At 44.2% G+C, this 26,400-nt stretch overlaps 1 protein-coding gene across 1 annotated transcript in view; it reads left to right on the top strand.

Moving 5' to 3' along the window:
* Nucleotides 1–1,540: 1,540 nt before the first annotated feature.
* The window catches only part of LOC129823296 (transcriptional activator GLI3-like), an 83,330-nt gene continuing 58,470 nt past the window's right edge, over nucleotides 1,541–26,400 (top strand). The window contains exon 1 of the mRNA XM_055882231.1: nucleotides 1,541–1,929. The gene's annotated coding sequence lies outside the window, so the exon portion shown is untranslated. The remainder of the gene's footprint in view (nucleotides 1,930–26,400) is intronic.

The raw sequence follows: 26,400 nt of genomic DNA, 5'->3' as shown, positions 1-26,400 counted from the left end.
ACCCACACTCCAGGTTTAGAGAGCTGAGCCACAGTGACCTACACTCCAGGTTTAGAGAGCTGAGCCACAGTGACCCACACTCCATGTTTAGAGAGCTGAGCCACAGTGACCCACACTCCAGGTTTAGAGAGCTGAGCCACAGTGACCCACACTCCAGGTTTAGAGAGCTGAGCCACAGTGACCCACACTCCAGGTTTAGAGAGCTGAGCCACAGTGACCCACACTCCAGGTTTAGAGAGCTGAGCCACAGTGACCCACACTCCAGGTTTAGAGAGCTGAGCCACAGTGACCCACACTCCAGGTTTAGAGAGCTGAGCCACAGTGACCCACATTCTAGGTTTGGGAGAGAGAAGAAGAAAGAAGGATTTTATGTACTTATTGGAATAGCATTCAACCAACAACTAGATGCAAACAGATCTTTCATGCTCAGTGGTGTGAAGTACTTAAGTAGCAATACTTTAAAGTACTACTTAAGGAGTTTTTTTGGGTATTTGTACTTTACTTTATTATTTATATTTTTGACATCTTTTACTTTTACTTCACTACATTTCTAAAGAAAATTATGTACTTTTTACTCCATACATTTTCCGTGACACCCAAAAGTACTTGTTACATTTTGAATGCTTAGCAGGACAGAAAATGGTCCAATTCTCACACTTATCAAGAGAACATCCCTGGTCATCCCTACTGCCTCTGATGTGATGGACTTACTAAACACAAATGCTTTGTTTTTAAATGATGTCGGAGTGGTGGAGTGTGACCCTGGCTATCTGTAAATAAATAAAAACAAGAAAATTGTGCCATCTGGTTTGCTTAATATAAGACATTTTTAATTATCTGTACTTTTACTTTTAATACTTAAGTATATTTTAGCAACTACATTTACTTTTGATACTTAAGTGTATATACAAACAAATACTTTTAGACGTCTACTCAATTAGTATTTTACTGGGTGACTTTCACTTTTACTTGAGTCATTTTCTATTAAGGTATCTTTACTTTTTACTCAAGTATGAGTACTTTTTCCACCACTGCTCATGCTTAAATAACATTAATTATTCATAACAGATACTTTATGATTGAATAATATTCATATTCATAGGATGTTTGTATGATTAATGAAATTAACTCATACTAAATAAAACCACACTCACCTTATCCTGCTTATTTATAATGCTGCATTATTGTTTGGGTGAAGAATAAATAGGCCTAAACGCAATTGAATACAGTTTTGTTATAGCCACTGGATTCTGGGCCACTGGTGTTGATGAAAGTATTAAGAATAACAAGACAATACTGGCACTAAAGATCACAAACTTCATCCTAAAGTAGAGGCAGCTAAGTGAACTATGTGAGTATTTGCCGATCCTTTGCAATTTTGTGGGACTGGTACCGTACAACAGTTCATTCGTTCCAACCGTGTCTGCACCGTCTCAGTAAATTGCGGCCCGGAGCAGAGAGGCGAAAGGCAGGGAGGGGGAACGGGGGGGAGAATAGAAAGGGAGGGAGGTAGAGAGCGAGGGAGACCGATCTGAAGGGAGAATACAAGGGAGGAGTCAGGCAAGGGAAAGAGAAGCTGGATTTCCACATTTCACCCTATTCTCTTCGAAAAGCATACTTAATGTAATACCAACAGTCCACGAGTTTTTGAAAACACATGTTTTCTTATTCATACAGGTTTCATATCTGATATCGGGCAGGTATGTAGGGAGGTTCGCGGTATTAGCTCAGTGTTCGCTCTATTCAGCAAACTGTGAAAAGAAGAAAGACGCGGAGAAGAAGGAAAAGTCTGGCAGAGCGGAGTTGGAGTTGCAACGGAGTCACATAGTCACATAGAAGCACATCTGCAAACAAGCGAAAAAAAGACTTCACTTACGAGAAGACAAAAAAAGTTCAAGAATTATAGGAGGGGAAACATCATTCGAACACGTAAGTGCAAAAAAACACAACGAGTCATAATGAACTGTTTCCTTCGAACATTTTGTGATTTGCTGGCTTTGAACATGTTAAAGAGAAAACAAGTTTATTTCAAAAACTGTCGAGAGGTATCACGTTTAAAATAAATCATAGAAGTCCACAAATCGGAGGGGGGGGGGTGATGATATATAAGCAGAAAATAGTATGAAAACCCAACCTATTCACTAATATACTCACTTGCGCAACATAAACTACTTTAGACACAGCGTAATATGTATACTAACACTACGTATTTTGCTGGATGTTGTCTACTTTCTTTAAAGTTACAAGTTGACCCATTGCACATTTTCGAAACTGATGCATTTTCTTAGAAGGTGATAGACACTTGGCAATGGTTCTTATTCCCGTAAATCTGATTTAAAGGTGTGTTTAAAGGTTATTTAATGGAATGTTTATACATTTTAATTTTGTGTATTGGATACACTTGAATGCAAAAGTAATTGCTGAGAATTGTGATATTGGCTGAAACTTCTTTTGGAACTTCCAATACTAACACAAAAAACTTCCTCTACTGGACTTTTGTCCAAAGACACGCATGGGAGGCATGCGTATTCACATGTGATCACATTTCAGCAGGATTTTACCATGTTATCGATTCAGCCTCTTATCCATTAGGCCTAATATGGGTTATGCCTGGATTGGTGTACTATACTTTATAGACTATTGTTCAGAATCACATAGCCTATTCACAAAAAAATCTAATGCAACCAACGAAGTCCCTATTTCTACAATCAAACTATGAAAGTAAGCCCACGTTTATTTTACAATGCCATAGGCACAGTTTAACGATTATACAGGCATGTAGACCTATAGAATGAGCATTGTAAGGCCCATCGTGTTTGACAATAGAAAATCAACTAGGTTTTATCAAATGAAATGGAACAGTTCACAATAGAAAATTGAATTTCTCTGTTTAAGTAGCCTACACTAGAGGCTACTTTTGGAAAGCCCTTATATTCGCGCGTCCACATTTGGATTACTTTCCCTTAATATTTTATTGACTTGATTTATAATTAGACCTACTTATTATGCTTGGCGTTTTTTTGTTGTCTTTTATCCATTTCGTTTTTTTTTTCTCGTATGTATTTTTCGGTCAGTTAGGCTATGTATCATGGCAGCGTGCCTTCACATGTGTAGATATTTGTTTTAAACTTTCCCTTCTGCTCCCAGCCAGCTGTTCCACATTTTATCTGCTTGTCAGATTCGGTGTGAGTGACTGGTGGACCGTTTGTGTCTCGGGTTTCACGCCGCTATACAAACGACAAGGGTTCGAGGCGTTTAGCCGTGCGGTGACGGCTCAGACAAACCTTCTTTGACACTTGGCAAATTATTAACGGAGATCTACAGTAACTGGCAGTAAAGGTTTGAATGCAAAACAACAAAATGTTAAGAGTTTGTGCAGATGAAAGTTTTTATTTCTTTTTAACCTCGGGTTAAGTACATGATCATCTGGACTGGCCAGTTTTAGGCCCCTATGAGATCTCTCTTGTGCTGCGTTTAAGAAGGAAAGAAAAATTACAAGAACATAGGCCTTTAACCCACTAAATTTAGTGATCGTTTTCACGCATATTTTTTTGTTGTTGCATGATCCCAAATCTTTATGCACTATTTTTTAAATCATATGCTCAGTATTTAATCATTTAATTGATAGTGGAACCCCCCCCCCCCCAACTATGTTTTATGAAATAATATTTGGTTAGAGTATGAACATCGAGGAAGCCATAAATCTATATTTTAGCTTAAGTCTCAATATCTCAATAGATTATTGTTCCTAATCAAAACTAGTGTTTGCTAGAGTGATATGATTCATTGTTATCCTTATCTATCCACGAAACGAAATCTAAATGTCATTTTATCATTAATGCATTTTTGCCTTTCAGGTATGTATTTTAATCAAGAGAAAGTTTTTGGCTTGCAAAAATCCAAATGTTACACCTCAATTTGATAAGGCCTACCTGCATTTTAAAACTATCATCTGTTATTTTATTTAGTGAGGATGCAATGGACTTAATAAACATACTTCAATTTATACATTTCTGGTATTTTGATATTAAGTTTTATTTTTGTAGTGATTCATGGTGGACAGAAAGCTCAATGACAGAGTGCAATTTTCATGATGAATGTGTGATTGCTTACCCCCAGATTTAATGATCACCAAATTAAACGTAATTATATTAATTTAAGCTCTGATTAGCCTTAATGGATGGCTGATATTTTCCACGAGAAAACGGTGTTCAGAAATAACCACAGATTGGCTCTAAGTACATGCCTATATGTGTATGGAGCTGGATATATTGGATGATTTAATCATATTAAATATGAATGATATCTGATGAACACACTCAGTAATATAAATATGTATGGCGTTACTGTTTGACATCTCCGAAACAGAACGCAGCTCAGCTAGAGGCTGTAGCTTCACTTGAACAGGTGCAATTTTACAAAACAACCACTGCATGTCAAATGACTCAGTAACAGTAATAAATACACACAATGTTTAAAAAAGGCTCAATGAAGAAGCCATTTTTTTTCTTCTTCACCGGCCAACATGAATCAATGCCCGCCTGATGAAGGGAACAATCTTTAACTCACAGTACCACAGATAGGGAAAGAAAGTCACGGATAACCCGTATCCCTCCCTCCCAATTCCTCCTCAGCCCTTCTGATAGCAGAGCAGCGCTTTATCTCTATATTAGCATACCTTTACATTCAATTATGCATAGCTGCGACACACCAGGCAGTGATCTCCTGACCTTTCTAACTTGCCCAAAATGGGGCCTGTTACACAAGCAGATGTTAATGCACAAAGATGACACACTATTACCCTTAAATTAAGCGCCTCTCAAATCTACTATTCTAGGCAGGCCTCTTGTCTTTAGGCTCTTTTACATCCTAGAGGAAGAATACCTGTTAAAAGGTGTGTATGCATGAGGCCCTAATGATGTCTGTTGTTGTGCTAATGGGACTCAATAAAGACACACTCAGAGGTACCAAGTGTATTGTTCTATGAGGGTAATCTAGGGGAAGTTGATTTAATCTAAGGTAACGTGTACCAAGGCTTTTCTTTGTGCGTTTATTCACATTTTTGGTTTGTTGTGTTGTGGATACGTCGGTGTGTGGCAGATATAGTGTGTGATTTCTTTTGTGGTACTCCAAGGTTGTTATAGTCGGTCACAGATGTTAATATGATGAAAGGTTTATCTGTGTCTTTCAATGGAGGCTCAACTCTTTAGCAGAGCGCTAAGTACATCTATCCCACAAACCACAGTTTACATTAGCAGGTGAGGAGAGGCACCGTTACCTCAGCTATTTAGAGCATGTTGGGCAGAAATAAATAAACACACTATCACAATGGTTACCCAATCAAAGTTTGGAATCTTTTCCCCTAAGTGATTTGATTCGCCAACGCTGCCCTGTGAATATAGACGCTACATGAATAGATGGCCCCCAATAGGAATCCTTCACTTTGATGATTCTGAACTTTGATATATTGACATCAAATGGAAAAGTTACAGTGGGGAAAAGAAAGAGAACGGAGAGAGAGAGAGACATTGAGAGAAAAAAGGCAGCGAGACAAGAGACAGAGGTGTGTGTGTGTGTGTGACGTGTGAGTGACTCCTTCACCTCCTTGTAAAAAGTTGGGGCCATGGCAGTATGCCGCTGAGTGTAGTCTACATCAAAGTGTCTGGATGCATTTGCGTGTGAGCGGCGAGAAGGAGGAGGCAGGCAGGCGTGCGCGAGGCGCGGCTCAGCATGAGGGGCTCCTCCTTGGCCCTCCTAATCCCCAGGCCCAGCCATCCCTTCAGGGCATGCCTCAGATCTGGCTCTCCTAGCTCTCCGCATGGACGTACCCAGCCTCTGCCGGCCGATTTAATATGCTATGTGTTCCTGCTCCCCTTCACCTTCACCAGCAGCGTCCTAGAGCGGGACCCCATTCACCCCCATTCTCTGATTCAAGGAGTCCCACTTAAGGCACCTTTCACTGGGCACGTCTTTGCACAGTGAGGGGGTGGGTAATCTGACAATAATAATTTGGTGGGTGCTTATATTTGTCACATTTCACACATGTACAAGTGTGTATTATAAGCATCTGTGAATTGGAAATGTGTATTTTGCATATCCCATCTGCCCCTGAGAAACCCTCGGAGAGTGGGGTCATGGCCAGGGTCTGACATTATCAATGGGGACCCTGGAGCAATTGCGGTTAAGTGCCTTGCTCAAGGGCACATCGGCAAATGTTTCACCTTGTTGGCTCGGGGATTCCAACTTGCGGCCTTTAGGTGACTGGCCCAGCGCTCTAACCACTAGGCTACCTGCCGCTTACAGGGGGGTGCGAGAGAGACGCATAGTGTAATGAAATGCATAGTCAGCTCCACACCATACGCAGAGGCTCACAAATGTACTCTTACTCCATATGCATGTTTTTAAAAATGTTTTAAAAATCCAAATGCACCTCTGCATAAAATATCCCCATCATCATCATAGACATATTTACACACACACACACACACACACACACACACACACACACACACACACACACACACACACACACACACACACACACACACACACACACACACACACACACACACACACACACACACACACACACACACAGAGAGAGAGAGGAGCGTGCAAGCAGAGTTGCCAGTATTCTTTCTTCAGGAAATAAGAAATGAGAAAAGAAGCCAGAGCTCAAGCAGCCTTACCAGAGGCTGAGTCAGAGTGATGTTTTGTTTTCCAGGGCTTTGGTCTCACTCAGACTGGACCAACCAATTAGCCCGGTCAACCCCCCAGAGAGAGAGAATTTAGTCTGGGGGAGAAAAAATGAAGATGAATACAGGAGTGAAGGAGAGCTAGTAGTCCTGGATGACAGGACTGTGAACCCCAGAGCGTGTCAGTGAGTGCCTGCGTTTTCTTTTCCCACACACTCGAGTGCAAGCGGAGGCAGGTCGCGCCTGGGTGACGACGTCGCTTGACGGCGCTCGTCTCCTCTGTTTGCCATGAGCCGCCGTAAAAGCGTCTTTACGGCTGCGGTGTGAGTATGGCAGCAAGGGGTGAAGTAAGCTGCAGGCCCATTTGCTTGTGACGGGGCTGTATAAAGTTGAGATGCTGAGCTGGGAAAGTGGTGATGTAGTTCCCGAATTCCCCGGGTTCGGGTCTGTTATTGTTATGTGGCATTGTGTCATGGACTTGATGGGAGCTAGTTGTGGCATCCGTAAGGGGGCCCGCTCTCCCTCCTCGTCCAGGGAGCGTGGTGATGGCCAGGGGACAGATGAGGCGGCCAGATCACTGTGAACAATGATCTGTCACCTCCACCTCCTCATCCTGGTTTCTTTGTGTATGTGGAAAGCCATGTGTCAGGCTGCTGCACTAAGACACGCACACACTTGCACAGGCTCAGACAGGCGCACACATGCACGCACATACACAGAAGCACTGCCAGAGAGGGGTCTCTGGTTATTGTGATTGAGACTGAATGGAGTAAAAAAAATGTACACCCCAAAAGTGTATGAAAAATGATTTACAATAAGGAAAATACAATAAAATTCACTGGGAAAAATAAATAAATTACTAATATCAATTTCATAAATATCTGTTTGGAATTCTTTAGTTGTATAGCTCATACTGTTCTGGTACACATAACAATGGTAAAGTTGTTTTAATATGTATGTAGGTGCAGTGCCCCATGCTGGCCTGCTTATCTTAGTGAAACCTGGGGGTTGAGGAGGGGGACATGGTTTCAATGTCAAATGCAAATCCCAAGGTTAATACATGCATGAAGTTCAGGCCGACTTTCTCCCTCCCTTCTGCAAACATGTTTAAATGCGTGCCTCATCCCCTCTTCTCCCCCTTCTCCCCCTACCCCTTCACTTCTGTCCTCTGTTGCAGGGATTGTGAACCCCATTCCCCTCTTCTCAAAAGGGGAACACTACTATCGGAGCAAATTTCTTGCCTGACTTGAAAGAAGGCCTCTTTTGTCAGGATGTCATTTTGAAGGCTAATCAGCGATAGCGAGAGAGCGGGAGGGAGAGAGAGAGGGGGCTATAATACTTCTCGCAGGGGTTGGAAGGGCGGAGGGTGTGGACGGCGGTATTCCTCTCCTCTGCTTATTTTTTAGACAAAGCCCAGGTCCTTGCAGGGTGGGAGGGAGGTGGAGGTGGGGGGATCCAGGAGTTTTTAGATCCTTGAAAAGAGAGAGAGAGGGGCGGGGGGGGGGGGGGCGGACTCCAGCCATTTGAAATGATGGTCTGTCATCGAGGCTGCCCTACCTGCCAGAGGAAACTTCAGGGCGGGCCCCTACCCTGCAACGTAGAGACTATTGACACTGGTCACTTTAATAATGTTTACATGCTGTTTTACCCACTTCATATGTATATAATGTATTCTAGTCAAGGCTCATCCTATTTACGTACTGGTGTACACATCTTTCTATTCATATATAAATATCCATACTGTCCATACTGTTTATACACACACCATCATATACATATATATATATCATATACATATATATATTTATATTCTGGACTCTGACATTGCTCGTTCGGATATTTCTTGATTTCTTTCTTTTCATTTATTTTTATTTTTATTTTTTACTTGTGCGCATTGTTTCGTATTGTTTTACATGAGCATTTTTGTCATTTAGCAGACACTCTTATCTTAATGTCCAGTGTTTCTGCACCGTCGTAGCTGGAAACAAAAGCGTTTCACTGCACCTGCGATAACATCTGCAAACGATGTGTACGCGGCCAATAACATTTGATTTTATTTACACTACCCTGACTCCGACAGGCCTGGCCTGGGGAATAAAAGTGGGCCTCAGAAATGTATCGAGCAACAAAAATATGAATGTGTATATGTGCCCCTAAACCGTCCTTTGGCTATTTCAGGCCTGACTGGTGTTTTTATTAAGAGAGGTCGACATGCTTTGGAAATATATCTTATTCATGAAGAAAAAAAGCCAGGGCTGGACTTCCCAAAGAATTCATTATGTTCCCCTTTCCCATAAGCCTAGCTGCTCCGCAGGTCCCAGCCGGGCCTCAGAGGACGTTGAGAGTGTCGCGCGACACTGTAAAGCCTCCCTTAGCGAGCAGGGGAGTGCGAAGGGTTCCATTAGTCAAAGGTGCACGGCTGTTTTTTTCCCCCTCCCCAACACTTTCCCGGCTCCGTCCCAAACTCATTGTCTGAGCTAAGGCAGGACATTAGTCACTGCGGTGCTAGTGGAGCCTGCAGGGCAGTGGGACCAACCAATGCTGCTTTGGAGCAGGGACTGCTAGTCGGACGGAGAGAGAGAGAGAGAGAGAACTAGAAGAGAGAGAATGAGTACGGTAGAGTGTGTGAAAAAGAGAAGGGGAGGGAGCGAGAGAGAAAGAAAAGGGAGAATTATTTTTTGTATGGGTGTATGTGTTTGAGAAAGGGAGAGAAAGGAGAGTGTGGAAGAAGGAGAGAGAACGTTAGAGGTGTGGAGTCTATAGCTCTACCTCAGGGCTCAGTATGTAAGCCCCTGTCTTCCCCCCAAAGCTGCTTTCACAAAGAGATTTACAAGACAGGTCTCCGGTGTGCTGCTTTGCCCGCCTGCATCATGTGTGTGTGTGTGTGAGTGTGAGAGAGAGAGAGAGTGTGTATTTCTCCAAACTGGGTTAAATTTGCAACGCTAGAAGACATTTTTTCCTGTCTTACATTATCTTAGGTTTTCCTAAATGAGTGGTTCCTAACTGGTCTGTCCTATCCAGAACCAAGGGATGGCATGAGATTATTTATTCTACCTGATGAAGGAGGCATGCGAGGTGGTCGGCGGTATCTTTGGTGTATGTATGTTGAGGGGAGTCAGCAGTCACACATCACACATACAAGGGATCCTGTTAGCTTTAGGAATTATTTATAAAGCTTGGCTTTTGTGTGGCTTTATAGTTCCCTGTCTCCTTCCATTACTGCCTATGACTCTACCTGTGCCACCTTCAACCCCAAACAGTCCCTCTGCCACCGTACTGAGTCTCAGAGTAGGAATGCTGACCTAGGATCAGTTTAGCCATTTAGCTCATAATGAATAAGATCAGGGGTAACTGATCCTCGATCAGCACTCTTTCTACTCTTACACAGTTTATATGGGCTTGTGTTTTTTTATATTCAGAGTTTTTTTTAATGGGTTCACAAGTAGGAGAATAAACAACTGTTGGTCCAATAGTTCCTCTATGGGTTTTATTATTTAGTGGAATTCTAGTTGTAGTGACAGGCACAACTTTGAGACTTCAGAGAAAATCACAAAGTTATACCGACCATTACATATGGGCTTGATTACACTGTAATCCAGTAGAGTTTTGTGTGTATTTATACTGAGTCCGGGTGGACGGTTTAGTGTGTTTGAGATGGTATATGTTAATGTTGCCTTTATTGATACAAGCAGGGATGTGATTATGGTTCAGCTCAGTATATATGAGCAGAGCGCTGATCTAGTTTCCTATTTCTCCCTCTGGCATAGAGATCAATGCAAACCAGCTAACACAGCCTAATAAGCCATTTACACACCTACATTGTGGAAAACATTTACATACATTGAAAATTAAACTGATAAAGTAGATCCATGTCCTAGAGGTAAGAGTTATTGTGCATGTGAGTGATTAGCTTGAGTGAGTGTGTGTGTGTGTGTGAACGCGGGAGAGACCTCTCCCGTGACTGCCAACTAGTCCTGTGTGTGATAGGTGCCAGATTGTATAGCTGCGAGCCAGACTGTCTCTGCCTGTCAGAAAAGAGAGAGAATGAGAAAAGAACAAGAGCAAAGAGAGGGGGGATGATTACAGTACACTGTTCCTCTGATCTGATTCATCACTAACTGTCTCTCATGCAAAGAGTGAACTTATTATCCCTGTCTCAACCTCCAGCACGGTGCCAGCTGCTCACCATGTTTCCCAATTAACCCCCGGCACCCATTTAACTCGCCAATTAAGGCCTCCTCCTCAGCGCTTTTATTTGTGTGTGTTAGCATGTTCACTGGAGCCCTGGGTTGTGTTCATTGTGCACTAAAATAGAATAAAACAGGGAGGGACAACCTGTACCTGGCCAATAGACAGACAAGAAACGCACAATTTGTATCCCGTTGCAAAATGTTTTAAAACGTTTGTGCCCTAATGAATATGACCCTGGTGTGGAGGAATGCAGTGGAGAGGGGGAGGTGAGCGAGTGTTCACCAAGTAGTAAGAGTGTATGCTTAGGAGGTGTCCTAAGCGATGGCTTTACTGCCCCCAGAATTTATTTGAGGCGGCGACGCAAACAGCTGAATGCTTAAACACAGCCAGATGTTAGTTAGCTTCCTGACTGACGACTGCTCCAGGGCCCGAGAGGGCTGCCATTGTAAGTCTTCTTCCCCATGTTTATTTGTGGTCTTTTCTTTTGGGAGCCATTTTGGAGCAGTCTGTATGTCCCCTTTGAGTTTAGGGGTAAGTTTTTGTTTCACACTTGGAAATGCTGTGAGTTTTATGATAAGTCGTGTGGATGCTATTGCATATCTCATAGGAGTATGGGTTTGAAGAGGATGTATATTTTTTTCACCGGACTTGCAGTAAAAGACTGTTTCAATTTCAAATTCAGTATTCACTCCAAAGATATTCAATCAATCAATCAAGTTTATTTTATATAGCCCTTCGTACATCAGCTAATATCTCGAAGTGCTGTACAGAAACCCAGCCTAAAACCCCAAACAGCAAGCAATGCAGGTGTAGAAGCACGTGTGTGTTTTAAAACCTAAAGTACAACCTCAGTAGACCTATATGCCGAGCTCTGGGACATGTGCGTGTGACTCTGTGTGTGTGTGAGTGTAGGTGCAGCTTACTGACGCTGTGAGAGGGATGCGGGCACGTTGGGGAGCGCCAATCCCTCTGTGTGTGTGTGTGTGTGTGTGTGTGTGTGTGTGTGTGTGTGTGTGTGTGTGTGTGTGTGTGTATGTACAGTATGAGCGAGCAGGCCCTGATGGGGGGGGCTTTCATGAAAGTGAGAGTGAATTGTTGTCTCCTTACCAACCTAGCTGTGCTGTTGGGAGACATGTCAGCCGTGGGGGATGCTGGCTGAGTGGAGTTGCATGGGAGTCTGACTCCCTCTGTGTCTCTACTTTCTTTGATCTAACACTTCCTCAACCATACTCCTTATACAGTACAGTAGAGTCTCACCCCCCAGCTTCATTGAAGTGTCTTCACCTCTAGCTGAAGTCAGTTGAAGTCAGTGGTCGATGGCGCCGATGGTCTGGGCTGTGTATCTACAGTATCTACTGAATGGAACTTTGTTGAGCGCAAACAGAAACGTCAAACAACAGAATAAAGAAAGTGTTCGCTTTTAACTTGCTCAGCATTGTGGGTAACGGGATCAAGCTATTAGGAACAAGCAAACAAGGGCAAGTAATTACGAATGGAATGTCATGTGGTAATGTCGTTTGTTTTATACATGTGATTCGGGACACCCGAATGGCGCAGCGGTCTAAGGCACTGCATCTCAGTGCAAGAGTCATCACTACAGTCCCTGGTTCAAATCCAGGCTGAAATACATCTGGCTGTGATTGGGAGTTCCATAGAGCGGTGCACAATTGGCCCAGCATCATCCGGGGTAGGCCATCATTGTAAATAAGAATTTGTTCTTAACTGACTTGCCTAGTCTGAGACAATAAGAAGACAGTGGCAGAATAAATTCAACCACACATTTGTTTCATTACAAAACCGGAGAGCAACATCTGTCCGGGCGAAGTTCACAAAACATATTGCATGTAACAGTTACATGACCTACAGCACGGTCAAGCAAGGTAATGTGTCTGACATTTTCGGATTGATTTAGAACCACCGAGACTTGAGCCGAACGCGCCGGGGTAGGGGTACCGTCACGTATGCTCTCTCTCCAGGGCTCTAGGTTGCCCTGCTCCCGCGTCTCAGCCGGACTGACAGGTTTCCCGCGCCTCAGCAGAGGTGACCGGTCCGCTCCTGATCCCCGGGATCGTCATTTTGGTCGGCTGGAGCCACGTCGGGGAGGGGGTACTGTCTCGTGTGCTCCCTCTCCGGACTCTAGGTCACCAGGCTGCTCGTTATGGTGCACACCTGTCACCATCGCTATGCACACCTGCGCGTCACCTGGACTCATCACTTTCCTGATTACCTTCCCTATATATGTCACTCGCTTTGGTTCCTTCCCCAGGCGTTATTGTTTCTGTTCCTGTGTCATGTCTGTGCGTTGTTCGTGTTTTCTTGTTTTGTATTATGTTGCGTTTATTTATTAAAACACTCGCTCCCTGAACTTTCTTCCCGACTCTCAGCGCACATCGTTACACACCATTTCAACTTCAAAATGTCAACATCATCTAATCACCTATTCTTAGTCTAATACAGTGACAACTAAAAGATATCAAAAACAATTTAGTCTAGTCAACTTAAGCTAAATATGATGTGGCTGTCCATGGTACTGATTTCTGTGTGTGTGTGCAAGGAGAAAAAACATGCTGAATCGCCCTACTTGTAGAGAAACGCCAATGCCATCCTCCTCTTTCATGTTGCCTAAACTGTCTGTGACTCTGTCATACAGTACACGCTTTTAGTTTTTCTTGTCCTAGGCTACCTGGCTAAAATACTTGCTCACCAGCCTAACTTCCTTTCATGGGCGCATCGGCAGGCCAGCTAGTTAACGTTAGCATACCACATCTAGCTAAATGTTGAACTTCCATCCTCTCAGGCCAGGGGCATGATGTATTCATTTATGGTTGGATCAGAATCACTGTTATAATCATTGACCAGTACGGCGTATTAAGTCCAAGTACCTACCTCCATCCATGGCTAAATTAGGAAAGGGGTGATTTTTAGCTAGCGATCTAGCCACCAAAGGACAACAACACAAGGAGTTGCAACAATTCAAGTTTTTTTTCTGTCAATAATGACGTTTGGCTTGTGATGTGATTGGTCAGTAGCCAAATCCGAACCGGCTTCCCTTGACACTTTTGTTTGGTGTGCCAGGACCATTCATAGCTGTGTTCACTCAGTTTAGCTCAACGCTGATTGGCTATTACACTTTTTTTTTTATCAAGGGAGGACAAATGCTTGCTGGCTTCCCTGGCATTCATACTCTTTCTGATCAGACTGTATCAGATAGATACCCTGCACAAACTGACACAGAAGGGAGCTGTTTTGTTCGCTCGGATGCTTTCTCCGGTGAGATACATTCAGCAGGCTCTTGCGAATTGAAGGAAATGTATGAAACATAGAGAGACAAAATAAACAGTTTAGTATTTATCCTTTTTTTTCTTGGTTCATTTTTTGGGGAGGCCTGGCTTCCCATGGCATCCATGGATACACGTCACTACCCCCTATATTTCCGCTGTCCATCACTGCCATGTTAAATTACTATTAGAGCTCTCATAACATGCGGATAGCATGAGCACTCACCAGGTGTTCTTGGCAGAGGCTGTTTGAAGGTATTTCTTAGGCATATGGGCCCTGGTCAAAAGTAGTGCACTAAAAAGGGAATAGGGTGCCATTTGGGACTCAGCCTCAGTCTCAGTGGGTCCAACTGATAAAACAGAATTATCAGAATCGCGTGTTGTCTGTAGTGTGGAATGTATGACTCAATAGCTCTTTGGATGTGAGCCCACCCCTCAGACAGGAAAAGAGGTATTAAAGCCATGCCTTTCCTACTTTTTCACTCCCTCCATCTGTTCATCCTCTCCATCTTCCTCCATCCCTCCCTCACATGCAATTGTGCAAGGGCCTAATTCATTGCATTTTGCAATGTGATGGCATTCCTTTATTTTGCCCTCCCTTTCATCCTCCCTTTATCGCCAGAGAGCCAAACACCAGTGCGACTTCATCTCGCCCAATCATCCTCCCTCTAATACGCTTTAAATGGAGCGGCCGCGAGGGCCCGGACGGAGAATTAATAAGAGCCAATAAAGCGCGCTGACGGGGCATGTCGGTGAGTCTAAGTAAACATTATGACTTCTTGAGGGGGGCATCGGGGGTTGTTGCGACTTGATGAATCATTGCGTAGCTCAGCGAGGGCTAATTTCTCACTTAGCCGTCCTGATGGGGCCTACCTAATAGGGCCCTTTACTGCCTGCTTTGGCTTGCTGATTGTCTGCTTCATGGGTTGATTATTGTGCTGTATTATTATCACGCTGCCCCCTGGCTGTTGTTCCACCACGTGCCCCGCAATGGCCCCGCACTGTCATTAATCACTTCATTCACTACCCTCCTCTCCTCCACTCACTCTGGTCTGTGTTGTACTGTTTATACCACTGACACAGAGGAAGGAAAGAGCAGGGGGTGGAGGAGAGAAAGGCAGCAAGAGAGATGGGTGAGAGCAAGAGAGAGGGAAATGAGAGAAAGAAAGGACAGAGAGAGGGAGGGAAAGAAAAATACAAGAGATAGAGAAAGAGAGTGATGGGAAAATAGACAGAGACAGAGGGAGAGTAGGAGAGCCCAGAGGGAACATGGGGAGTGTAGAAATGAGAGAGGGGCCACAGTAACTTGTGGCTCAGTCTCGTAACAGACAGACAGACACTGTCTGGGGGACATTGGACCAACACCTCCATCACTCCACTGGAACTGACTCAATCTGCATCCCAAATGGCGCCCTATTCCGTTTGTATCCGTTTGTAGTGCACTACTTTTGACCAGGGGCCCTGGTCAAAAGTAGTGTACTGCAAAGGGAATAGAGTAACATGTGGGACACAGCCTGTTTCAGGGAAAAGGATGCCATTTGGGATACACCCAGTGTGTCCAGCTGTATTATTTGACCATACAGTATGTCCACTATGTAAGTACAGTGCACTATCTTGGGAAGAATGCCATTGCCTGCTCAATGCAATGATACAAGTTTAATGATATGAACAGAGGTTGTATGCAGACATTGCATTGAAGAATAATACAGTATAAAGATATGAATGGGAGTTGTACTGTATGTGGACATAAACTCAGCAAAAAAAGAAACGTCCTCTCACTGTCAACTGCGTTTATTTTCAGCAAACTTAACATGTGTAAATATTTGTATGAACATAATAAGATTCAACAACTGAGTTATAAACTGAACAAGTTCCACAGACATGTGACTAACAGAAATGGAATAATGTGTCCCTGAACAAAGGGGGAGTCAAAATCAAAAGTAACAGTCAGTATCTGGTGTGGCCACCAGCTGCATTAAGTACTGCAGTGCATCTCCTCCTCATGGACTGCACCAGATTTGCCAGTTCTTGCTGTGACATGTTACCCCACTCTTCCACCAAGGCCATTTCTGGGGGGAATGACCCTAGCCCTCACCCTCCGATCCAACAGGTCCCAGACGTACTCAATGGGATTGAGATCCGGGCTCTTCGCTGGCCATGGCAGAACACTGACATTCCTGTCTTGCAGGAAATCACACACAGAACGAGCAGTATGGCTGGTGGCATTGTCATGCTGGAGGGTCATGTCAGGATGAGCCTGCAGGAAGGGTACCACATGAGGGAGGAGGATCTCTTCCCTGTAACGCACAGCGTTGAGATTGCCTGCAATGACAACAAGCTCAGTCCGATGATGCTGTGACACACCGCCCCAGACCATGATGGACCCTCACCTCCAAATCGATCCCGCTCCAGAGTACAGGCCTCGGTGTAACGCTCATTCCTTCGACGATAAACGCCAATCCAACCATCACCCCTGGTGAGACAAAACCGCGGCTCGTCAGCGAAGAGCACTTTTTGCCAGTCCTGTCTGGTCCAGCGACGGTGGGTTTGTGCCCATAGGCCCGTGATGTCTGGTGAGGACCAGGCCTACAAGCCCTCAGTCCAGCCTCTCTCCTCTCTCAGCCTATTGCGGACACTCTGAGCACTGATGGAGGGATTGTGCGTTGCTGGTGTAACTCGGGCAGTTGTTGTTGCCATCCTGTACCTGTCCTGCAGGTGTGATGTTCGGATGTACCGATCCTGTGCAGGTGATGTTACACGTAGTCTGCCACTGCGAGGACGATCAGCTATCTGTCCTGTCTCCCTGTAGCGCTGTCTTAGGCGTCTCACAGTACGGACATTGCAGCTTATTGCCCTGGGCACATCTGCAGTCCTCATGCCTCCTTGCAGCATGCCTAAGGCACGTTCACGCAGATGAGCAGGGACCCGAGGCATCTTTCTTTTGGTGTTTTTCAGAGTCAGTAGAAAGGCCCCTTTAGTGTCCTAGTTTTCATAACTGTGACCTTAATGGCCTACCGTCTGTAAGCTGTTAGTGTCTTAACGACCGTTCCACAGGTGCATGTTCATTAATTGTATATGGTTCATTGAACAAGCATGGGAAACAGTGTTTAAACCCTTTGCAATGAAGATCTGTGAAGTTATTTGGATTTGTATGAATTATCTTTGAAAGACAGGGTCCTGAAAAAGGGACGTTTCTTTTTTTGTTGTTGAGTTTACTTGATTAGACATCTCAAGATCTTTATGAATGTGAGTAGTTGTATGTGGAGACATGGAGAAAAGGCCTCCTGTAAAGGGGGAGGGATAGAGGGAGGGAATTATCTGGTCCCCAGGTTCATGCAAGGAGACCCTCTCTCAAAGCCTTACCTGGTCCCTCTACAGCCCCCCCTACTATCCCTCTGCTTTATCCTACTCTCCTCGAAGTTTGTGTGTGTGTGTATGTATGTATTAGTGTTTGTGAGTTTTTCACAAAGGAATTCCTCTGCTTCCCCTCATGCAGTCCCTGGGGTCCCCTCTCTTCTTGATGCTGAGCACACACACGTGTAGATGGAAAGGCACACACACTCTCAAATACAGTACAGAGCATCTCTCCCTCTCTCTTTGACACAGGCTGAAAAACCTATCGTGAAAAACACACTCATACATATATACAAAGCAAAGCACAGGAGGGATGTGTACAGTAGGTACAGTGGTTTTAGTTTTTGTGGTGTCTTCCAAAGTGTTGTGTGAATTGTGTCTTTATAGGTTGGGGCTGCCTTTGCTAAAGAAGAGAGGCCCATTGACAATACGACCCTCACTCTTTCCTCCACTTTGAGTTCCATGCGGTCACTTAACCCAATTTAACAGAGGCTCAAAGATTCAATGTGGTGAATTTTGAACCGAATGGCTAGGAGTTAGAAAAAGAGACAGAGATTTATAATATTTGTATAATAAGCATTGTTGTGGCATTCAAATCCAGATGGGCAAACATTTTAAGGGCCCACATACTTGTTGAGGATTTACGGACAAATGATGGCTCAAGTTTTGGAAAATGTATTGTATTTCTTTGGCTGCTGCAGTGTATTTTAGCTGGATATCAATTTGCAATTGTTGGGTTTCTGCTTGGAAACTAAATAGCTGAACGAGCATCTTTTCCCTCTTTCATGCCGTTTTCAAGGAGTGCAGAAAGTATATAGAACAAACAAAGACTCTGTGGCATCGTGCGGGGAAATGAATCGAATCAAGAGTACAAGCGCGAGAGAGAGCAACCAAGTACCACAACCACTCCACCATGGGAAAAGGACTGACTGCTTTTTCTATTGTTTAAGTCTTGGGGACTTTTTGGTTCCCAGTTGCTCTTAGCTCTAGCATAGTACTAGCATAGTACACAAGTTCTACTAAAACAGAGGAAAATAAATACATCAATAAGCTAATAAGCAGAGGGCTGGGTGAGTGGGGAACGCTGGAGGAACGCCGGAGGTTTCCATTGTGGCCCGCCTCTTTATTTGCCCCTTATCTACCGGGTAGCAAGCGCAAAAGATGCCTTGTGTAAGCATTAAGATTACATCGTGTGGTATTGTTACCCAGGAATGTACGATGTACTCCACTCGTTGCTGTGTGACACGACACATGGTCCCTCGCCAGTCCTCCAAAGCATCTTAAGTGGAGAGGTCTGGGAGACGGAGGCGCGCAACGAGGATAATCGCATTAGCTCCGCCGAAAGCCCCCAATGGGCCGCGTTGTTGCACTGTTTGTCCTTGAAAACAACATGTAAAGCCTCTCACTCGTTCACGTTGCACTTGCCACCTCCCCATTCCCAAATACCTGCCCAGTATTGATACTTAGGACAAAAAGCCCCAGTTTTGTTGAAATGATTCCTCTTGAATGTGTCTGTGTGAGATAGGTAGATGTTGACAGACTTCTATTAGACATAAAACCTAGCTGTTTCTCTACACTGAAGGCCTTTTTCATTAGACACTTATCTAGAACTCATTGCCCCACAAACAGTTTGGATTTACAGTTGCATACGGTGAGGAGGTCTAGAACTGAACCAGTTGAATGGTTTGTTTGTGTGTGTGTGTGTGTGTGTGTGTGTGTGTGTGTGTGTGTTTGTGTGTGATGAGGCGTGACTAATTGCTACTAAATGTCACTTACTTCGGGGGACGATCCCCCATCAGCTGTAGACCAGACTTAGTGCCATCTGGGCACAATGTTAAGTCTCAACCTTCTTGAATGGAACCCACTACCCAAATCCTCCATCCAGCAGAGAATCCCACTCCCCTTCCCCTCCCATAGGGCCAAAGGCAACCCCATATTCCCACCGGTGCAGTGTAGCACGCAGTATGGCATCCTAAGTATGTGCTATTCACTCAATGACCATTGAGCTTGTGATTGTGAACGTCTCTCTAGTCTCTTCAATAAAGGGATTGAACCAGGGAGCAACCTTTGACCATTTGGTCACAGTTGAGGTTCGCTTACCGCTCCACCTTGCAGCAGTTTCTCTTGGTTCTGCATCCCAAATGGCACCATATGGATCCTGGTCAAAAGTAGTGTACTAAATAGGGAGTAGGGTGCCATTTGGGATGCATGCTTGGTTTATGTGTGCTCCTTTTGTAGGGCCCTTTCCTTTAACCACCAACCTCCGTCTCAAAAGCAAACACAAATTGCAAACACAAATCAAATTGTATTTGTCACATGTTTTGTCAACAACAGGTGTAGAGTAACAATGAAATGCTTACTTATGGGCACTTTCCAACAATGCAAAGAGAAACATTTCAAAATAATAGAAAAATAATAACGCGAGCAATAAATACAAAATAGAGTAATGATAACTTGCCTCCATAAAGTATTCATATCCTTGACTTATTTCACGTATTGTTGTGTTACAGCCTGAATTCAAATGGAGTAAATATATTTTTCTTCTCACCCATCGACACACAATACCCCATAATGACAAAGTGAAAAGATGTTTTTAGAAATCAGGAACATTCAACATTCAATGTCATCTTGGTAAGCAACTCCAGTGTAGATTTGTCCTTGTGTTTTAGGTTATTGTCCTACTGAAAAGGGAATTTGTCTCCCAGTGTCTTTTGGAAAGCAGACTGAACCAGGTTTTCCTCTCGGATCTTGCCTGTGCTTAACTCTATTCCCTTTCTTTTTATCCTTGGTGATGACAAGTGTAACTGGTGTGAAATGTCTTGCTAGTTGTTGTTGCGTGCTAGTGGCATTAAAAATCGGCAACTTCACTCGTTCTGAATCCTGAAGTAGATGTTTCCTTGCTTTGCAAGGGCTGCGGCTTTTGTGGAGCGATAGGTAACGATGCTTCGAGGGTGACTGTTGTCGATGTGTGCAGCGGGTCCCTGGTTCAAGCCCAGGTTGGTGCAAGGAGAGGGTCGGAAGCAATACTGTTACACAAGCATACCCATAACATGATGCAGCCCCCACCATGCTTTCAAATATGAAGAGTGGTACTCAGTAATGTGTTTTATTGGATTTGACCCAAACATAACATTTGTATTCAGGACATGAATTACATTTCTTTGCCACATTTTTGTTGCAGTTTTACTTTAGTGCCATATTGCAAACAGAATACATGTTTCGGAATATTCTATTCTGTATAGGCTTCTTTCTTTTCACCCTGTCATTTAGGTTAGTATTGTGGAGTAACTACAATGTTGTTGATCCATCCTCAGTTTTCTCCTATCACAGCCATTAAACTCTTTAACTGTTTTAAAGTCACTATTGGCCTCATGGTGAAATCCCTGAGCGGTTTCCATCCTCTCCGGCAACTATCCAAAGTGTAGTTAATAACTTCACCATGCTCAAAGGGACATTCAATGTCTGCTTTTTTGTTGTTATTGACCCATCTACCAATAGGCCTTCTTTGTGAGGCATTGGAAAACCTCCCTGTTCTTTGTGGTTGAATATGTGTTTTAAATTCACTGCTCGACTGAGGGACCTTACAGATAATTGTACGCGTGGGGTACAGAGATGAGGTAGTCATTAAAAAAATCATGTTAAACACTATTATTGCTCACACAGTGAGTCCATGCAACGTATTATGTGACTTGTTAAGCAAATGTTTACTCCAGAACTGATTTAAGCTTGCCATAATAAAGGGCTTGAATACTTATTGACTCTAGACATGTCAGCTTTTTATTTTTAATGAATTTGTAAAAAGATTGTAAAAAGATTATTCCACTTTGACATTATTGGGTATTGTGTGTAGGCCAGTGACACACAATCTAAATTTAATCCATTTTAAATTCAGGCTGTAACACAACAAAATGTGCAAAACGTCAAGGGTTGTGAACACTTTCTTAAGGTACTGTACACCGGGTACCAGTACCCACATTTACATTTACATTTAAGTCATTTAGCAGACGCTCTTATCCAGAGCGACTTACAAATTGGTGCATTCACCTTATGACATCCAGTACCCGAGTTGATGTGCAGGGGTATGAGGTAATTGACATAGATATGTACATATAACTAGGAATAAAGTGACTAGGAAACAGGATAGATAATAAACAGTAACAGCAGCATATGTGATGAGTCCAAAAAATGTAGTGGAGGAAGGGTCAATGCAGGTAGTCCAAGTAGCTATTTGGTTAAGTATTTAGCAGTCTTATGGCTAGGGGATAGAAGCTGTCCAGGGTCATGTTGGATCTAGACCTGGTGCATCGGTACCGCTTGCCATGCAGGAACAGACAGAATGGTCTATGACTTGGGTGGCTGGAGTCTTTGACAGGGTTTAGCCTTCCTCTGACCACGCCTAGTATAGAGGTCCTGGATGGCAGGAAGCTTGGCCCCAGTGATATACTGGGCCGTACACACTACCCTCTTCAGCACCTTCCAGTCGGATGCCAAGCAGTTGCCATACCAAGCTGTGATGCAGCCTGTCAAGATGCTCTCAACGGTGCAGCTGAATAACTTTTTGAGGATCTGAGGGCTCATGCTAAATCTTTTCAGCCTCCTGAGGGGGAAGAGGAATTGTCGTGCCTACTTCACGACTGTGTTGGTTTGTTTGGACCATGGGGGCCAATACAGAGCATTCTGTTTTCTTGATAGATTCAGCTAATCTTGCAGAGAGGTTATGGTTATACTCCTCCTCCTTTCCCCTCGGCAAATCTCCTCACTCTTTCCAGATCTTTTCCTCCGTTGATGGAATGACATGGCGCGCTACCTTTTTTCCTCTTTCATATCTCTTTTTATCCTCTCTATCAAATCAAATGTATTTATATAGCCCTTCTTACATCAGCTGATATCTCAAAGTGCTGTACAGAAACCCAGCCTAAAACCTCAAACAGCAAGCAATGCAGGTGTAGAAGCACGGTGGCTTGGAAAAACTCCCTAGATAGGCCAAAACCTAGGAAGAAACCTAGAGAGGAACCAGGCTATGAGGGGTGGCCAGTCCTCTTCTGGCTGTGCCGGGTGGAGTTTATAACAGAACATGGCCAAGATGTTCAAATGTTCATAAATGACCAGCATGGTCAAATAATAATAATCACAGTAGTTGTCGAGGGTGCAGCAAGTCAGCACCTCAGGAGTAAATGTCAGTTGGCTTTTCATAGCCGATCATTAAGAGTATCTCTACCACTCCTGCTGTCTCTAGAGAGTTGAAAACAGCAGGTCTGGGACAGGTAGCACGTCCGGTGAACAGGTCAGTGTTCCGTAGCCGCAGGCAGAACAGTTGAAACTGGAGCAGCAGCACGGCCAGGTGGACTGGAGACAGCAAGGAGTCATCATGCCAGGTAATCCTGAGGCATGGTTCTAGGGCTCAGGTCCTCCAAGAGAGAGAGGAAGAGAGAATTAGAGAGAGCATACTTACATTCACACAGGACACCGGATAAGACAGGAGAAGTACTCCAGATATAACAAACTGACCCTAGCCCCCCGACACATAAACTACTGCAGCATAAATACTGGAGGCTGAGACAGGAGGGGTCAGGAGACACTGTGGCCCCATCCGATGATACCCCCGGACAGGGCCAACCAGGAAGGATAAACCCCCCCCCCACTTTGCCAAAGCACTGCCCCCACACCACTAGAGGGATATCTTCAACCACCAACTTACCATTCTGAGACAAGGCCGAGTAAAGCCCACAAAGATCTCCGCCACGGCACAATCCAAGGGGGGGCGCCAACCCAGACAAGAAGATCATGTCAGTGACTCAACCCACTCAAGTGACGCACCCCTCCTAGGGACAGCATGAAAGAGCACCAGTAAGCCAGTGACTCAGCCCCTGTAATAGGGTTAGAGGCAGAGAATCCCAGGGGAGAGAGAGGAACTGGCCAGGCAGAGACAGCAAGGGCGGTTCGTTGCTCCAGAGCCTTTCCGTTCACCTTCACACTCCTGGGCCAGACTACACTCAATCATATGACCCACTGAAGAGATGAGTCTTCAGTAAAGACTTAAAAGTTGAGACCGAGTCTGCGTCTCTCACATGGGTCGGCAGACCATTCCATAAAAATGGAGCTCTATAGGAGAAAGCCCTGCCTCCAGCTGTTTGCTTAGAAATTCTAGGGACAATTAGGAGGCCTGCGTCTTGTGACCGTAGCGTACGTGTAACAGTATAACTTTAGACCGTCCCCTCGCCCCGACACGGACGCGAACCAGGGACCCTCTGCACACATCAACAACTGACACCCACGAAGCGTCGTTACCCATCGCTCCACAAAAGCTGCGGGGAAACACTACTTCTAGGTTTCAGAGCAAGTGACGTAACTGATTGAAACGCTATTAGCGCGTACCCGCTAACTAGCTAGCCATTTCACATCCGTTACACTCACCCCCCTTTCAACCTCCTCCTTTTCCGCAGCAACCAGTGATCCAGGTCAACAGCATCAATGTAACAGTATAACTTTAGACCGTCCCCTCGCCCCAACACGGGCGCGAACCAGGGACCCTCTGCACACATCAACAACTGACACCCACGAAGCGTCGTTACCCATCGCTCCACAAAAGCCGCGGCCCTTGCAGAGCAAGGGGAACCACTACTTCTAGGTTTCAGAGCAAGTGACGTAACTGATTGAAACGCTATTAGCGCGTACCCGCTAACTAGCTAGCCATTTCACATCCGTTACATACGGCAGGACCAAATCGGAAAGATAGGTAGGAGCAAGCCCATGTAATGCTTTGTAGGTTTGCAGTAAAACCTTGAAATCAGCCCTTGCCTTAACAGGAAGCCAGTGAAGGGAGGCTAGCACTGGAGTAATATGATACATTTTTTGGGGTTCTAGTCAGGATTCTAGCAGCCGTATTTAGCACTAACTGAAGTTTATTTAGTGCTTTATCTGGGTAGCCGGAAAGTAGAGCATTGCAGTAGTCTAACCTAGAAGTAACAAAAGCATGGATACATTTTTCTGCATCATTTTTGGACAGAAACTTTCAGATTTTTTGCAATGTTATGTAGATGGGAAAAAGCTGTCCTTGAAACAGTCTTGATATGTCTATCCACCTCTTTTCTAAATCTCCCCCCTTATCTTTCGCCCTCCTCTCCATTCATCCCTCCTACCCTCTCTCTATTTATCCCACTTTTCCTCACAACCTCTCTCATTCCTCAATCTCCTCTCCCCCTCTACCCCCCCCCCCCCCCCCTCTTTGTGCTGTAGTGTGTTTGTGCACTGTTGATAAGCGTCAGATAAAGGTTCTCGGTGGTCACTGATGTAATGATGATGAATGCTGCAGCGCTGCCAGTACCCCCCCCCCCCCCCCCCCCCACATGAAATGAACACAAATTCAGTATCCCCTCAGCAAGTGGTGGGGGTCGCCAAATCTAAAAAGACACTTAAGAGTTTATAGAGAGATCTCCCCCAGTGTGTGTGTTTGTGCGTGCTTGCGTGCGTGCGTGCGTTCTAGATGAAATGGTGCAATTGGAGGTACACGATCAGTATTTTTATCTGTAATATTATTTTTGTTTATATAAGTTTCCATACTGTGTTTAGTGTGTAACGACAACAATAGATTGACTATTTCGATACCTTCGATAATGGTCTCCTTAAAACTTCTTATGGCTGCAATCCCGTTAACGGGATGATATGACAACAGCCAGTGAAAGTGCAGAGCGCCAAATTCAAACAACAGAAATCCCATAATTAAAATACATGTTTCTTATACCATTTTAGATGTAATCTTGTTGTTAATCCCACCAAAGTGTCCGATTTCAAATAGGCTTTTCAGCGAAAGCACCACAAACGATTATGTTAGGTCACCACTAACTCACAGAAAAATTCTGCCATTTTTCCAGCCAAAGAGAGGAGTCACAAAAAGCACAAATAGAGATAAAATTGATCATTAACCTTTGATGATCTTCATCAGATGACACTCATAGGACTTCATGTTACACAATACATATATGTTTTGTTCGACAAAGTTCATATTTATATCCAAAAACCTCAGTTTACATTGGTGCCATGTTCAGAAATGCCTCGAAAATATCTGGAGAAATTGCAGAGAGCCACGTCAAATAACAGAAATACTCATCATTTACATAGAGTTAAAGATACCCTTGTTCTTAATACAACCGCTGTGTCAGATTTCAAAAAGCTTTACGGCAAAACACAATATTGAATAATCTGAAAACATCGTTCAGCCACAAAAGCAAGCCATACAGTTACCCGCCAAATTGTGCAGTCAACAAAACTCATAAAAAGCATTATAAATCTTCACTTACCTTAGCTGATCTTTGTTGGAATGCACTCCCAGGACTCCCACTTCCACAATAAATTTTCGTTTTGTTCGGTAATGTCCATCATTTATGTCCAAATAGCTATTTTTGTAGCGTGTTTGGTAAACAAATCTAACGTCAGGAAGCGCGTTCACTAAAAGATGACGAAATGTCCAAAAGTTCCGTAACAGTCAGTAGAAACATGTCAAACGATGTATTGAATCAATCTTTAGATTTTTTTTATTTTTTTATTTTTTTTTATAATAAATTTTACCTCCAATTTTCGTGGTATCCAATTGCTAGTAATTACTATCTTGTCTCATCGCTACAACTCCCGTACGGGCTCGGGAGAGACGAAGGTCGAAAGCCATGCGTCCTCCGAAACACAACTCAACTAAGCCGCACTGCTTCTTAACACAGCGCGCCTCCAACCCGGAAGCCAGCCGCACCAATGTGTCGGAGGAAACACCGTGCACCCGGCTCCCTTGGTTAGTGCGCACTGCGCCCGGCCCGCCACAGGAGTTGCTGGTGCACGATGAGACAAGGATATCCCTACCGGCCAAACCCTCTCTAACCCGGACGACGCTAGGC

Source organism: Salvelinus fontinalis, chromosome 25, assembly GCF_029448725.1.
Source record: "Salvelinus fontinalis isolate EN_2023a chromosome 25, ASM2944872v1, whole genome shotgun sequence".
NCBI classification, from domain to species: Eukaryota; Metazoa; Chordata; class Actinopteri; order Salmoniformes; family Salmonidae; genus Salvelinus; species Salvelinus fontinalis.
This window is presented reverse-complemented; position numbering and strand designations above follow the sequence as displayed.